We start from the raw sequence: 17,690 nt of genomic DNA, 5'->3' as shown, positions 1-17,690 counted from the left end.
CATCCTAATGAGAAGGCAGTGAGTGAATATCCCACACCTGGTACTTGGGGGCAGGGTTGCAGGTTTTTAAGCACAGAGGGAGAAGGCAAGGAACTCAGGGAGGCAACAGATGCCTGGGAGTTGGAATAAGGAAGAGAGCCACAGAGGTAGAAGCATGCAGGCTTCCTCATGATATAGAGCAGTGTTTTTCAATCTTTTTACACCTATGGACCGGCAGAAATAAAAGAATTATTCTGTGGACCGGCATCGGTCCATGGACCGGCGGTTGAAGAACACGGGGCTAAGGCATGGGCCAGACCCCGCCCATCTCTACCCAATCTCCACCCCAGACCCCGCCCCCAGAATAGTACTAATTGCACCTTGCACGTCCCATGCCTCATCTGGAAGCCTTCCCTCTGACGTTGCAACGTCAGAGAGAAGGCTTCCGGTTCAGGCGCAGGATGCCCATAGGAGCTACTGCCCGTGGCTTTGTGCACTGAATCATTTAGGAAGAGGGAGTTGGCTCGAATATAATGCCGCATCGATCGCACCGTGGACCGGCGGTTGATGAACACTGTTTTGGGCCTGATGCACGTGCTGGCCCTGTGGACCGGCAGGAAATTTCTGTGGACCGGCACTGGTCCATGGACCGGTAGTTGAAGAACACTGATATAGAGCTCTCAGGGCTGAGGAATCAGGCTGATGCTGAGCAGCCCTTGACAATGGACCTGGAAGAAGCAGGTACAGAGTTAGTGACAGATAGTCTATTGTATACACCTATGGAAGTTGCGGCTTCTCTAGTGCCAGCAAACCAGCAGCCTCAAGGCATGGAGATATGCTAATTCATTAAGGTAAGTGCAAAGGTTATTATCTTATTTGAAATGAAAGGAAACTTTTTGCTACTGTTTTTGTATTGCTCTACTGGTAACCTGTTTGGGGAAACTGAACAGCTTAAGAAGTTGCTTTTTTCTTACCAAATACTGCGCCTTGAATGTGTATGTTTGAAAACTGTTTACCTAATTTTTACTACAGACTTTGTTTTGTTTTTGCCTTCACAGTGGAGTGCAGGTGGGCGAGGTGCACTAGTCTCAGCTGTGCTGCCCAGCACTCTCACTGGAACGTTTGTTTTTTTGAATAAGATTTTTATCATTGCTTGTTTGTACTTGTCTTCTTTAAAGCCTACAGGAGTTGCTCAGAAAATGGGACATTTCATGCAAGAACTAAATAGTTTGAATTTTGTTTTCTACTTGGTGCTGAACACAGTCTATATAAAAATGCTAAAGCATTTGTTTGGAGCTTGAGAGAAAAGCTCATTGAATCTTTCACATTTGGTTTTCTCTAGATTGAATTTTATCCTGATGCCATTCTAATCAACTGTTTTTGGATCAACTGTTTGATACCATTCTGACAAACTGTGTTTTTGAAAGCCATTCTGACAATCTATGTATTGCACTTTAAGGATTTTGTTTTTCCTGTTTTTCTGGTCTTCTTATCTCAAGAAAGATACAGTGGCACTAAAAAAGGTTCAAAGAAGAATGACCAAGATGATAAAAGGGATGGCACACCTCTCATATGAGGAAAATCTAAAAAGTTAGGGCTCTTCAGCTTGTAAAATAGATGGCTGAGGGGAGATATGATTGAAGTTTATAAAATCCTGAGTGGAATAGAACGGGTACAAGTGGATCAATTTTTCACTGCATCAAAAATTACAAAGACAATGAAGTTACAGGGAAATACTTTTAAAACTAATAGGAAGAAATATTTTTTCAATCAGAGAATAGTTAAGCTCTGGAACACATTGCCAGAGGTTGTGGTAAGAGTGGATAGCGTGGTTTTAAGAAAGGTTTGGACAATTTCCTGGAGGAAAAGTCCATTGTCTATTATTGAGAAAGACATGGGAGAAGCCACTTCTTGCCCTGGATCAGTAGCATGGAATGTTGCTACTCCTTAGGTTTTTGGCCATATACTAGGGACCTGAATTGGCCACTGTGAAAACAGGCTACTGGGCTTGATGGACCATTGGTCTTACCCAGTAAGGCTAATCTTATGTTCCTATGTTCCCTGAATCACAAGTGATTTGTCATTTTATTAGCTTTATAACATCACATTATTCATTATCAAGCATACATAGTTAGTACATCTTCCAATAATAATACAATTACTTCATTAAGATCCAGTGATAAATTGCATACTCCAGCAATGTTCTTTTGGTTAGTTTTGAGCACATGATTTCTTGTCAGTCTTATTACATTAATAATTTTCCTTAGCAACAATACAATGACTTAGTTATCATGCACTATTAGTTGTACTCCTGTCAGCATTTACATTTAGGGCTCCTTTTACGAAGCCGTGTTAGCGGTTTTAGCGCACACAGCTTTTTAGTGCGCACTAAACCTGCGCTATGTGGCTAGAACTAATGCCAGCTCAATGCTGGTGCTAGCGTCTAGCGTGTCCGCTATTATGCGTGTTAAACTGCTAACGCGGCTTCGTAAAAGGAGCCCTTAGATTAGCTGAGATCATTATTTATGTCAATGCATTGATCATCTTATAACAAGTTTTCACTTAGGGCACACTGACATGATCCCTGTTCTAGGGCATAGGTACTTTGTCTATTCTGTTACTGTAACAGGATGCTGCTGGGTCAAACATCTATTTAAAAACTTTAAATAACACTTGCCAGTAATGCTATCCAAGCAATATTATTTTTACTGTAACTCTGAAGCATTTCTATATCCTTCAGGGGCATCTCACAGATATTGGGTTATGGACCCTACCCTTATATTCTGTTCAATACTACTATATCTTCACCCTATTTTAAATGGATCCTCAAATGGAAATCCAGACCATGATTTAGTTCACTAATTGCCTCAATCATCACAGATCCAATACTTTTGTACAAAAACCTTACTATAACATTGTATAATCCATGTCAACTCTTTCAAATGGAAAACTGAAATGATAATGTTATAATGCCTTTGTATCGCTCCATGATATGACCACACCTTGAGTACTATGTGCAGTTCTGATCACTGCATTTAAATAAATAAATATAGATAGATAGATATAGATAGATAGATATTGGAATTAGAAAAGGTAAAGAGAAGGGCAACAAAAAGATACAGGGGATGGGATGAATTCTCTAGGAGAAAAGTCTAGAGCAGCTGGGATTCTTCAACTTGGAGAAGAGACTACTCATGGGAGGTATGATAAAGGTCTATCAAATACTGAGTGGAGTAGAATTTGGATGTGAATCACTTGTTTACCCTTTCCAAAAATACAATGACTAGGGGCAATGCAATGAAGCTATTAAGTAGTAGATTTAAAACAAACCAGAAAAAAAATATTTTTTCTCTCAACATGTAATTAAATTCTGGAATTTATTGCCAGAGAATGTGGTGAAAGCAGTTCCTTAGTGGGATTTTAAAAAAGTTTGGACAATTTCCTGAAAAAAAGTCCATAATCCATTATCAAGATGAACTTTGGAAAATCTATAGCATATTTTTAAGATAAGCAGCATAAAATCCATTTTACTTTTTTGAGATTTTGTCAGGCACTTGTGAGCTGGATTAGCCACTGTTGGAAAGATGATACTAGGCTTGATGGACCTTCGGTCTGTCCCAGTATGACAACTCTTATGTTCATAGTATCCTATAAACCTTTTGGCTTCCCTGGGCTGCATTGGCCGAAAAAAATGTTTCTGGGGCCACACAAATGCGCAAATGCTGTAGCAAGACAGAGGAGGGAGCCGGCAAGACAGTAAACACCCGGGGGGCAGCAGAGGAAAACACTGCATTGCCCTCGACCGGGGCCACACAATACTTCAGGGGGCCGCATTCAGCCCTTGGGCCGCAGGTTGAACACCCCTGCTATAAATTATCTGCATAAGAGGGAAACCCTTCCAAACGCTGCCTATTTAAAAACCTACCTGTAAAATAGACAATATAGACTTAATTCTATATATTACACTAAAATATTGGTTCTGAAAAAAAGTGCTATTCTATAAACCACACCAAAGATTTAAGCATGGCCACTTGCACCAAAGAAAATGTGGAGCAAATGTATGTTCTTAAGTTTAGGCATACGCCCTTATTCTATAATTATGCATATAATTTAAAATAATGACCAGGATTCATCCATGACCTATCAATTTCTGCACTCCCCTTTTTGACTCATGAATTTAGACACAGAATCCAACATCAAAATTTACACACTTAGGAGGGGCATAATCAAAATATATGATTAAGTCTGTTTTGTGCCTAAGTCACTAGTCACCCAAAGTCAGCAGTGCCTAAAGTCTATTCTCGAAAAATATATCAAAAATATTTTTTTTTGAGAATCGTCTAATACGTCCAACCATATGATCGTCCAGACTGCTAAGTCACCTATCTTTATACTCCATTCTCATCCAAAAATTTGTCCGTCAAAAAATGCCTAAAACAAGACCTTTTGGATGTGGGAGGGGCCAGCAAAGTGATGGACTGGACACCCAGACATGGCAACACAGTTGTGGGGCCTCTTACAGGGCACTACTGCAAACTTCACAAAAAGGTGCCACATAAACAGCTCACCACAACTCCCTTATAGGTCATGGTGAGCCCCTCCAAACACCCCAAAACCTACTAGACCCACCTGTCTACAACCCCAATAACCCCAGACTACTTAAGCCACCTTTGTGCTGCTCTACTAGGCTTTCTTATGCCAGGTGCTGATGTTCTGGAGGCAGGTATGTACGTTTTTATTCTGATTTTAATGCTGTTGTTGGGGGGGGTCAGTGATGACTGGGGGAGTGTGTTTGGGTCTGTACTTTGCAGTGGTTAGCTGGTCACTTTGGATACTTTCTGGGCACTTAGACCTATTTTTACGTTGCCTAAGTCACAACGTATAAGTTCCATCTGGGCAGTCTCCTTAAACTTTTGGTTATACTTGCAATATGATTAAGTGTAGTTCAGCCCACATCCCACCCATAACCCACCCTCACCACTCCTCCTAAGATGCCCCTTTCAGCTCTGGGGGTACAGCAGCACTGAAGAGGCCTATGCTGTTTTTAAATACGTCTAAAACCCGTTTCGGTTATCAGCACTTGGACGACTTGTCTTATTAATCGTCCAAGTGCTGATTTAGATGGAATTGTAAATGTATTTCTGTTTCAATTATGAGCCCCATAGCTTGTAATTGATTCTAATTAGTACCGATAATTAGGGTAAAGGAGATGGGACTTGATATACTGCTTTTTCTGTGTGGTTACAATTAAACTGGTTTACATATTTTAGACAGGTACTTATTTTGTACCTGGGGCAATGAAATGTTATTACTTGCCCAGAGTCACAAGGAGCTGCAGTGGAAATCAAACTCACAACCTCAGAGTGCTGAGGCAGCTCTTCTAACCACTAGGCCACTCTACTTGTTAAAATGTCAATTATCATAGCTAATTAGCTGTTATTCAATTAAATTGCACAAGAGATATGGGTACATGACCCAAACTGCATGCACAGTTTTCATCACTTTTTAAAGAATTAGGGGGAATGTAAGATACGTATGTATGTATATGTTAGTGTTTTAAACTTTTACAAGGGGCTGCTGAAAAGTTCTCAGCCGAGCCAAGAAAATGATGTGGAACCATTAAACTTACAAGTTATTCCACATTATTTTTTTGGCATTTTTCATTTCACTGATATGAAAAAGTGTCAAGAAAAGTGTGAATGGGAGCGAATTTGGCATTGGGAGACAGGTTCAGGCCTGGAGGATGAATTCCTCTTTTCCCAGTGCTGTGGATTCTCTGTCCAGGAGTTGGAGAGTGCCATAGACATGATGGTGAAGGGCGGGAGCTCCTCCAAGGACCCACCAATGCCATGAACTGAAGAGGAGGAGCTGCAGCACCAGTAGGGCACAGTCAGCCCTGTGGATGTGAAGAAACTGCAGAGAGTCACCACCGGTCAGTACTGGACCCTATAGCCATACTGCTGCCTTATTACATGAGTCAGGGCCTAATACCCACATTATAGCCTTATGATGGGGTTAACTAGCTGTAGGCACCTCCATTTTTAATTATATTTTAATTGGTTTTTAATTGGTGTAGCCAATTAGTGTGCCAATGAAACAAATTACAACCAATTAAGTTAGGCTGTGGTAGGGCGCCTACCGCTACCTAACTTAGGGCACCATATTTAGAATCAGACTGAATATTGGATCCAATATTAATATGAACAATTTACTAATGAAAATAATGCAACTCAACTCATAAATATTAACATAGTTTACTGCTAATCACAATAAGCTGACTATCTTGAATTAGGCTAAATAATATAAATCTATCTGTGAATGCCAATTATATTAGAATTTTCCCACAAATTTGATTAGTTATCTAAGTAATATAAATGACATAAGACATGTTTATAACTTTAACCAAGAGTGTCAACAATTAATGCTTCTAACAATGTCATGGCCACAATCCAAGTTCTCCTCCTCCCTAAAAAGCTCTTCTTTGAAGCCCCTCAAACATAACTACTCCTGCAAATGATAATTTCCAAATTCAATTATAGTAGCCTTAGGCAGGCCTAGGCGGCCCGATGTGCCACCCTAAGACTTCTGAGGAAATTAGCATGCCATGGGATAGGAGGTAATGTCTTAGTATGAATTAAGAACTGGTCGAAAGAAAACAGAGAGTAAGTTTAAATTGTCAATATTCTCAATGGAGAAGGATAAATAGGGGTTTGTGCTAGGACTGCTGCTTTTTAACATATTTATCAATGATCTAGAGATGGGAATAACTAGTGAGAGAATGAAATTTGCTGATGAAACAACATTGTTCAAAGTTGTTAAATTGCAATAAGATTGTGAAAAATTGCAAGAGGACCTTGTAGGACTGAGATAATGGCAGATGACGTTTAATATGAACAAGGGCAAAGTGATGCATGTGGGAAAGAGGAATCCAAACTATAGCTACATTATACAGGGTGTCATGTTAGGAGGCACTGCCCAGGAAAAGGATCTAGATGCCATCATTGAGGATACATTGAAAGTCAGCTCAATGTGCAGTGGTGGCTAAGAAAATAAATAAAATGTTACAAATCATCAGGTAAGGAATGGAAAACAAAGATGAAAATGTTATAATGCCTTTGCATGGCTCTATGGTATGCATGACTGCACTTCGAATACTGTATACAATTCTGGTCACCATATCTCAATAAATATATAGCAGAATTAGAAAAGGTACAGTACAGATAAGGGTAACAAAAATGATAAAAGGGATAGGATGACATCCCTACGAGGAAAGGCTAAAGCTTGGAGAAGAGATGGCTAGGGATGTTATGATAGAGTGGAGTGGAGTAGAGAAGGCAGATATGAATTGCTTGTTCACTTTTTCCAAAAAGACTAGGACTAGGTGGCAGGCGATGAATCTACAAAGTAGTAGATTTAAAAGAAAGCAGAGCTGGGGGTTTGGGGTTCTTTGTAACCTGAGAGGACACAAGGGTCCGGTCCTCTTGGGGGGTGGGGAGCCCTGTTTTCCTTGGTTGGGGTGAAACTGCTATATATTTTTGTCTGCTGTTTGCCTGTGTTATGGTTTGTTGTTTAATAAAAAACAGATTTCAACATAAAAGAAAGCAGAGAAAATATTTTCTTCACACAACATGTAATTAAACTCTGGAATTCATTGCTGGAGAATGTGGTGAAATCAGTTAGCATAGCATGGTTTAAAAAAGATTTGGATAATTTCCTAATAGAGAAGTCCATAGGCTATTATTGAGATGGCTTGGAGAAATCTACTGCTTATTCTTAGGATAAGCAGCACAAAATCTGTTTTACTACTCAGGATCTTGCTAGGTAGTTGGGACCTGGGTTGGCCACTGTTGGAAACAGAATACTGGGCTTGATGGACCTTCAATCTGTTCCAGTATGGCAAGTCTTATGTTCTTATGTGTTGCATAGATAGTAATCTCATTTAATCGAAAGGAGAGAATAACAGAATTAACTTATAAGTAAAGTAAGTAACTGATTGGCACTTGTATGAATCTGGATTCAGTTCTTTCTGTCAATTAAGACAAAATCTAGGATTTATCTGAATTCACAGGCAGACCTACAAATCACAATCAGCAAGAAAGTTCCATGTTTTGACAAAATCATGAATGAGAAGCAAGAGCAAAGAAGTCATTAAATTTTATTTTCACAATTGTGATTGATTTTACCTTTTAGAATTTTTTCTGAATAAATTAGAATCTAATTGCTCAATTTATATTTGCATTTTGTGCACTGAGTTAAAAGCTTCTTTTTTTTTTTAAGTTCAGTTTGTTCACCCACAGTAATGTATGTGGTTCAAAAAATAGAAATGAGACTTCTTCAAATGTTATATTACTTTTGTATGGGTTACAAGCATTCATGAAACATTTCTTAGGGGTGTGTGGTATAGAAAAGGTTGGAAACCACTGATATAAATTCTATGCTGCCCCCCCCCCCCAATCAGTCAATTGATTAATCAATGAATCAATTAAAAAAATCATCAAAATAATGCACAATGGAAACAAAATTGGAAACCCTCTCAGTCAGCCAATGCTCAAAAGAAGAAAAAGCCTCAAAGTAAGCACAGAACACCACACACACCATAAACATGCACTTGTGAAAATAAAATGGATCCTCAAATATAAATCCCAATAAATCAAAAGAATCGGGGTGCCTGGGTAGCAGATGAAAAGAAGATTCTATGTTAGCCTTAGCCAACAACTAGAGAATGACACGGTGACAAAATTCATCACAGCTCCTGTCCCCGCTGACGACTGCAGGAAACCATCTCCATGTCATTCTTTAAGGAAAGAGGGAAGAATCAGAGTATGAATGGGCACAGCCACTGACCCTCAAGACTTGCATTGAAGAAGGACTGAGGTTGAGATAGACACTAGAGAATGACACGGTGACAAAATTCATCACTGTCCCCATCCCCGCGGATAACCGTGTCATTTTCTAGTGTCTATTTCAACCTCAGTCCTTCTACACCAGCATTCTTCAAAGCAAAGCTTGCGGGTGAGTGGTTGTGGCCATTCATATTCTGATTCTTATGTGAGCCAAGGATAATGAAGCCATTGTGACATCACTGATGTGATTGGCTCTTAGGCACTGGTGGAATGAGGCATTATGACATCACAATATCAGCTCTGGATACCAGAGACTGTCGTTCTGTAGTGTCTATCTCAACTTCAATCCTTCTACACCAGCATTCTTCAAAGCAAAGCTTGTGGGTCAGTGATTGTGTCCAATTATACTCTGATTCTTCCCTCTCTCCTTAAAGAATGACATGAAGATGGTTTCCTGCGGTTATCCGCGGGGACGGGAACGGTGATGAATTTTGTCACCGTGTCATTCTCTAATAGACACTAAAGAATTTCCCGCAGTTATCCATGGGGACAGGAATGGTGATAAATTTCATCACTGTGTCATTCTCTACCAACAATATCCCAGAATTCAGTGATCTAACCATGTCAACAACAACATCAAAAGAATACTGCACTGAACATAAGAAAGGGTCCATAAAAGAGTTCCCAGTACAGCCTTCAGGGTAAGACAAATTGTGAATCAGCCAGTATTTCTCAATATTCATGAAAGGGAATATGCTATTATAATTATCAGCCTTGTGAACTTCAATACTTGCAAAAAAATTCCAGGACTTCAACTGAAACAATAAATAAATATATAAATCTCACCTCTATAGTGCCAAAACACTAACAGGATGCTACATTGCATTACACGTGTTGGCTATGACTTGAAGAATCCAGAAGTGTGCAGATACTGATGCGATGATGTCCATCGTGTGCATGGCATCATCATGTCAATGTCCACGCAAGCGCAAAGGTCCTCTAATAGGGCCCTGAGTTGCCAGTGGCGGGTGCTGGAAGGGAAGATGCACAGAGAGGAAAGGTGCTGGCACTAGCTGACTGCCTACAGTTTGTACCTCTCATTGCAAGGGGCACATCCTGTAGGCAGTGCCAGTGCCTCTCCTCCTACTTGGCATCTCACGGCACACCTGGAATCTTAGGCGGTGCACTAATGTGCCACGGCACACAGTTGGTGATACATTGCCCTAAGTCATTGAGATACAGTATACCAGTCAGTCAATTTTTCAGACCTAGAAGGATATGCTCCAACATTGATGATTATAAGCGCGAAACAAGAGTCATGGGGGAGTGTTTTCTGAGGAGAGGGTATCTGCAGAAAATTATTTCAAGAGCCTGTAGGAGAGCTTTTTACAGCAATATACATCTTTTGTTTAAACAAGTTCATAAATAACTCCATTCAACTGTGGCTTATGTATTACCTTTCTCTCAGGAGGCGAGAAGTATCTGTAATGTAATTTACTTGATTACCCTAAATTTGCTTATACTTGGGGAAGAAATTTAGGAGAAATGCTGACATTGAGACAGAGATCACTCAATAATAACATCAAGAGGAAGGGTCACTTAAATTGTGGCCACTGAATATATCAGTAGAAAATCAGTAGAGGTCACACTAAGCAGTAAGTAAGCTGGATATCAATATGTACACTTTAATGCTTAGGTATTTATAACATTAGCATTCCCATTCCCGTCACCTGCAACTGAAAGCTAATCACCATCAATCAATAATCACACAACTCAGTTTTATTGGAATAAATATTTGGCCGCAGCTTTATTATCTATCTGAATATTATCTTCATTTACAATACAATCTGTGTCCAAAAACCAACAAACCCCCAATGCATATTTCACACATCCCCAGGGAGCTATTCGGTGTCGAAACTAGCTCCCGTTAAGTCTTTAAATTTATAACATTCCCCCAAACATGGCCCACTGTGACGCAAGGCCATGCTTCCCCTCCCCTCCCCCCAAACATGACCCACAGTGATGCAAGGTCATGCTTCCCCTCCCCCCAAACATGACCCACGGTGACACAAGGCCATGCTTCCCCTCGCAGCGGTATCGCATACGAGTGTTACATTTATTTATTTATTAACTGCTCATCTCCCAGATCCAACTGGGCCAAACCCCATTTTCCGCCCCACCCAAAGCTGCGACCACCTCCCCCCAACCCCATAAGCTCCACCAAATCCACCCAAGTCGACATATAACATGTACACCCCCACCACACCCCACAACACTAACACAAAACATAACACCAGCACAAATGGGAGGGAGGGAGGGATAATCTTTTCCTGAAGAGACTACTCTACTGTTCCCCTTTCCTCACAGAATTCACTCCAGCCTGCCACAACATCCAACCAATCACGTGACTGCTCCACTCCATCACCTTAGAAACCTCCCTAATCATTTTTCTTTCTTACAAGCTGTCTATTAACCCTTTCTTACTTCCTCTTATAAAATTGTCAATCCTTATTCTACAGACCCTTGATAACACCTCATATATTCCCCTTACCCTCTGTCCCCCCTCCCCCCATCATTCAATAAATATTACCAGCCGGTGACATCAGCTCAGCTAATGTTATATCACACCAGATGAATCTGGTGTTCTTCTTAACATTAGCATTCGCATTCCCATCACCTGCAACTGAAAGCTAATCACCATCAATCAATAATCACACAAATCAGTTTTATTGGAATAAATATTTGGCCGCAGCTTTATTATCTATCTGAATATTATCTTCACTTACAATGCAATCTGTGTCCAAAAACCAACAAACCCCCAATGCATATTTCACACATCCCCAGGGAGCTATTCGGTGTCGAAACTAGCTCCCGTTAAGTCTTTAAATTTATAACATTCCCCCAAACATGGCCCACTGTGACGCAAGGCCATGCTTCCCCTCCCCTTCCCCCAAACATGACCCACGGTGATGCAAGGTCATGCTTCCCCTCCCCCCAAACATGACCCACGGTGACACAAGGCCATGCTTCCCCTCGCAGCGGTATCGCATACGAGTGTTACATTTATTTATTTATTAACTGCTCATCTCCCAGATCCAACTGGGCCAAACCCCATTTTCCGCCCCACCCAAAGCTGCGACCACCTCCCCCCAACCCCATAAGCTCCACCAAATCCACCCAAGTCGACATATAACATGTACACCCCCACCACACCCCACAACACTAACACAAAACATAACACCAGCACAAATGGGAGGGAGGGAGGGATAATCTTTTCCTGAAGAGACTACTCTACTGTTCCCCTTTCCTCACAGAATTCACTCCAGCCTGCCACAACATCCAACCAATCACGTGACTGCTCCACCCCATCACCTTAGAATCCTCCCTAATCATTTTTCTTTCTTACAAGCTGTCTATTAACCCTTTCTTACTTCCTCTTATAAAATTGTCAATCCTTATTCTACAGACCCTTGATAACACCTCATATATTCCCCTTACCCTCTGTCCCCCCTCCCCCCATCATTCAATAAATATTACCAGCCGGTGACATCAGCTCAGCTAATGTTATATCACACCAGATGAATCTGGTGTTCTTCTTAACATTAGCATTCGCATTCCCATCACCTGCAACTGAAAGCTAATCACCATCAATCAATAATCACACAAATCAGTTTTATTGGAATAAATATTTGGCTGCAGCTTTATTATCTATCTGAATATTATCTTCACTTACAATACAATCTGTGTCCAAAAACCAACAAACCCCCAATGCATATTTCACACATCCCCAGGGAGCTATTCGGTGTCAAAACTAGCTCCCGTTAAGTCTTTAAATTTATAACATTCCCCCAAACATGGCCCACTGTGACGCCAGGCCATGCTTCCCCTCCCCTCCCCCCCAAACATGACCCACAGTGATGCAAGGTCATGCTTCCCCTCCCCCCAAACATGACCCACGGTGACGCAAGGCCATGCTTCCCCTCGCAGCGGTATCGCATACGAGTGTTACATTTATTTATTTATTAACTGCTCATCTCCCAGATCCAACTGGGCCAAACCCCATTTTCCGCCACAAGCAGTGACAGCCTCGAGCTTGTCACCGCCCCCCCCACCTCATAAGCTGCGGCCAACATCTTTAAAACAAGTCTCCAACAAATCCTAAAGAGTACCCCAATAAAATTGGCCAAACCTATGCCTGAAAAGTAGACAGCATCAGGACAATAATGTCTAGGGAAAACAGCTGCAACAAACTCATGAGAAACCACTCTAAACCCCCAAAAGCTATCCGTAACTCCAAAAGCTTAGTATTAAACCCATTTATGCAACCACTCAATAGCAACCATGTCCCAGTCCTCCTTACACACTCAATAGAGGACCAAACAAAACAAAATGGGTGGGGGCATTAGGGAAAACACAGACAGCAGACAACAGATCCCGCCTCAGGGGCAGTATGAAATCCTCTCCTTTTGCTGAACAAATGTCACAACCCATCAAAAGAATCAGAAGTGAAACAGAATAGGAGATTAGGAAATTGTATTTGCTGGAAAAGGATTAGCAAAAGTCATTCCCAACAAATGCTCCATACACCTAACCATAAAATCTATAGTCCATGCTCCACTGGACTCAGAAACAGCTAAGACAATCCTCCCCAGCCCACTAGAATGGTACACAAGATACTACACATTTCCGTTACTCCACACACACGTACAAAAGAATCCAAATTCCTGATCCTTCCAAGCAGGTGACCAGGGAATAGGCAATTGCATTTAACCTGCAGTCAACCCAACATCTTCAAAAAGCTACCTCTTGAACACAATAGCAGGTTGAGAAGGTGCCAGCTCACCCACTCGATAAGCTGATAAGTGCCACAAAAAGGCTAATCGCCAGAGCACCACTACAAATCATGAAGTGCACACATCAGGCAATACTGCAAACAAATGTCACCAAACCCTCATACGAAAAACAAACAAACAAGTAAACCCTGCACATGGACACTGGATCACACATACCCACAACCAATTTCAGTACCAATTTCATAACTTCCATAAAATTCCCACACCAGCAAATGTCCAGTGAACCATCTTCCAAAATCATCCTACAAACAAACCATACAGAACTAATAGAACATTTGGCTGCTCCACATGAGAAAAGAGCAACGCACCTCTGGCACCCCAAAATTGCAGAAAATTAATCAAACAAAGCAGTTTGGCTCCCAGCACCTAGTCAGCACCTTGCAGTTCCTCGTAACCCAGTCTGAGGACATAAGCAAAGCCACCTAGAAAAAACATAAGGGCAGATAAAGACCAAAATGTCCAGCCAGTATACCCCTCCACAGCAACAATTAACTTCTCCTCTCTCCCAGAGTGTCCATGTGCCTATCCAATGCCTTCCCCAATTCAGAAAATATTTCATGCATCTACCTCACCTTCTGTAACAACATAGTGCCATATAGTACTGCAGAGCCCAGCACTGCTGCACTGCATCCCTTGCCCTCTTACTCTGGATTTGCTATCTAATAAAAGTGGAGTCATCTCATGTATAGTTAGGCCACAAAGGTATTTAAACATCACTATTATCTCCCTTCTCATGCCCTTCCTCAAAGTATACAGATGGAGATCATGAACTCAGTTCCCATATGCCTATAGGACATAGACCATCAACCCTTTTAGTAGCTTTCCTTTGAACTGAACTTAAATGTACACAAAATTCACAAGGAGGTCTTACCAAAATTTTTGAGGGGCAGCAAACTTCCATTGTCCTGCTGGCCATACTGATCCCCATGCACCCAAACATCTGTCTAGCTTTTGCTAGCACTATTATAACCTGGTTGTCTCCTGAAGCTCATTACATATAATCACACTAAACCCCACTTCTCATTCGTACACCAAGGTCTTCACCCCATAATCACACCATGCGAGCATGAAATCTGAGCTGCACAATAGGAAGCCATTCTACAAACTTAAGCCCATCCTTGTTAGGCACACCATCAGGACTTTCTGGTCCATTACTGTTTTGGCCTCCTCCACAAAAAGGCAAATCTTACTTACAACCCTTCAAAAATTAGGAAAATGGCCCCTATTGACACTCCAAACAAAATTTTAAATCACAATGCTGCAAAAATAGTGATGCCGTAGAGTCATGCAGCCGCTGAGCACATAACTATTGCAATGGCAGCTGCCAGTGCTTCTCAGCTCCCAGACACGGGAACACCAAATCTGCGAAGGCCGAAAATCCACAACTCTGCCTAGCTGTAAAAAACAAACACCTGAATGCAGCATCAGCACCTCCCAACTCCCTCCTTACCTCTAACACCAGAATTTCACGTCAAATCCTCAGACCTTTCCATAAGTGCCCAACCGTGTAGCACACAGAGCAGCCAGTCACTATCCTCGTGAACTAAAGACCAACCGCCTGCCAGTTCCTCCAAACTAGCCTACTAAGAAACAACCTGGCAAAATTACACTTCAACAGAAAGATCTCTCTGTGTCACACAAAATTAACCCCAACAGGTAAGTCCCTCTCACACACCATATATTAGAGAGCAAACACCTTAAACATCCCATCTGCCACACAGCCAACTCACTCTATCCACAGCCGTGCAGACAACTCACCCAATGGCAGCCCAACGCTAACTGCTGCTCCACACAGGGGACTGTTGTACTGCCAGGCTGTGAAATCTCCACAGAAGATCCCAAACTGCTCCTCTCCATTGCAGCCTCTGCTTCCTTAGACAACAAATCCAGCACCTGACAGACAAATAGCCTGCCCTGACTAAAACACAGACACAGAGAAGGTTAACAAGGCAACAAATTATCTTACTCAAAATAAACCAAACTTCTTAACATTAAAATCACAATGAAGAAGAATATTTTTAGTAAGAATTAATATACTCTGAAGAGAATAATCTTTTCCTGAACAGACTACTCTACTGTTCCCCTTCCTCACAGAATTCACTACAGCCTACCACAACATCCAACCAATCACGTGACTGCTCCACCCCATCACCTTAGAAACCTCCCTAATCATTTTTCTTTCTTACAAGCTGTCTATTAACCCTTTCTTACTTCCTCTTATAAAATTGTCAATCCTTATTCTACAGACCCTTGATAACACCTCATATATTCCCCTTACCCTCTGTCCCCCTTCCTCCCATCATTCAATAAATATTACCAGCCGGTGACATCAGCTCAGCTAATGTTATATCACACCAGATGAATCTGGTGTTCTTCTTTAATATGGTAATAACTTAAGGAATCTAAGGTATTTAGGGAAAAAAAAGGGGCGGTCTCCCAGAGTTTTCACAGAAAGCAAGAACGAGCAGGTCTCGAGTTAGAATATAAAATCACATGATTTTATAATATAACTAGCTGATGCCCCGGCGTTGCACGGGTATTTAATTATAGCAATAACACTGTAAATGGATTCAAATAAAGATACTTTATAGTGGTGAATGAAATTATTTTTTTACAGCTTAATAAAAAGTACAATATTCAAATTATAATGTGAAATATTTGACAAAATGAATACAATACAACTAACGCAAAACGTGATTATAAACAACATTTTTAGTTTCACCTCCTGGAGCAAGAACATATAAATTCTTGGGTGAACCCAGCCCTGAGCAAGCAACATAGAGTTGTGGGCCGCGAGACCCCCAGAACATATCACCCCAGGTAGTGAGGGATCTGCATACCAAGTTTCGTTCAAATCGGTCAAGCCGTTTTTGAATTACTGTGAGAATGGCAGCTTTTTACATTTTTTCCATTGACATGAATGGGTGAAATCTGATTTTCTATTTGTAGCTCCGCCCATGTATGCAGGTGGGCTGTGAGACCCCCAGAACATATCACCCCAGGTAGTGAGGGATCTGCATACCAAGTTTCGTTCAAATCGGTCAAGCCGTTTTTGAATTACTGTGAGAATGGCAGCTTTTTACATTTTTTCCATTGACATGAATGGGTGAAATCTGATTTTCTGTTTGTAGCTCCGCCCATGTGTGCAGGTGGGCCGTGAGACCCCCAGAACATATCACAACAGGTAGTGAGGGATCTGCATACCAAGTTTCGTTCAAATCGGTCAAGCCATTTTTGAATTACTGTGAGAATGGCAGCTTTTTACATTTTTTCCATTGACATGAATGGGTGAAATCTGATTTTCTGTTTGTAGCTCCGCCCACGTATGCAGGTGGGCTGTGAGACCCCCAGAACATATCACCCCAGGTAGTGAGGGATCTGCATACCAAGTTTCGTTCAAATCGGTCAAGCCGTTTTTGAATTACTGTGAGAATGGCAGCTTTTTACATTTTTTCCATTGACATGAATGGGTGAAATCTGATTTTCTGTTTGTAGCTCCGCCCATGTGTGCAGGTGGGCCGTGAGACCCCCAGAACATATCACAACAGGTAGTGAGGGATCTGCATACCAAGTTTCGTTCAAATCGGTCAAGCCGTTTTTGAATTACTGTGAGAATGGCAGCTTTTTACATTTTTTCCATTGACATGAATGGGTGAAATCTGATTTTCTGTTTGTAGCTCCGCCCACGTGTGCAGGTGGGCCGCGAGACCCCCGGAACATATCACCCCAGGTAGTGAGGGATCTGCATACCAAGTTTCGTTCAAATCGGTCAAGCCGTTTTTGAATTACTGTGAGAATGGCAGCTTTTTACATTTTTTCCATTGACATGAATGGGTGAAATCTGATTTTCTGTTTGTAGCTCCGCCCACGTGTGCAGGTGGGCCACGAGACCCCCAGAACATATCACCCCAGGTAGTGAGGGATCTGCATACCAAGTTTCGTTCAAATCGGTCAAGCCGTTTTTGAATTACTGTGAGAATGGCAGCTTTTTACATTTTTTCCATTGACATGAATG

This window comes from Geotrypetes seraphini, chromosome 1 (genome assembly GCF_902459505.1).
Source record: "Geotrypetes seraphini chromosome 1, aGeoSer1.1, whole genome shotgun sequence".
Taxonomy (NCBI): Eukaryota; Metazoa; Chordata; class Amphibia; order Gymnophiona; family Dermophiidae; genus Geotrypetes; species Geotrypetes seraphini.
This window is presented reverse-complemented; position numbering follows the sequence as displayed.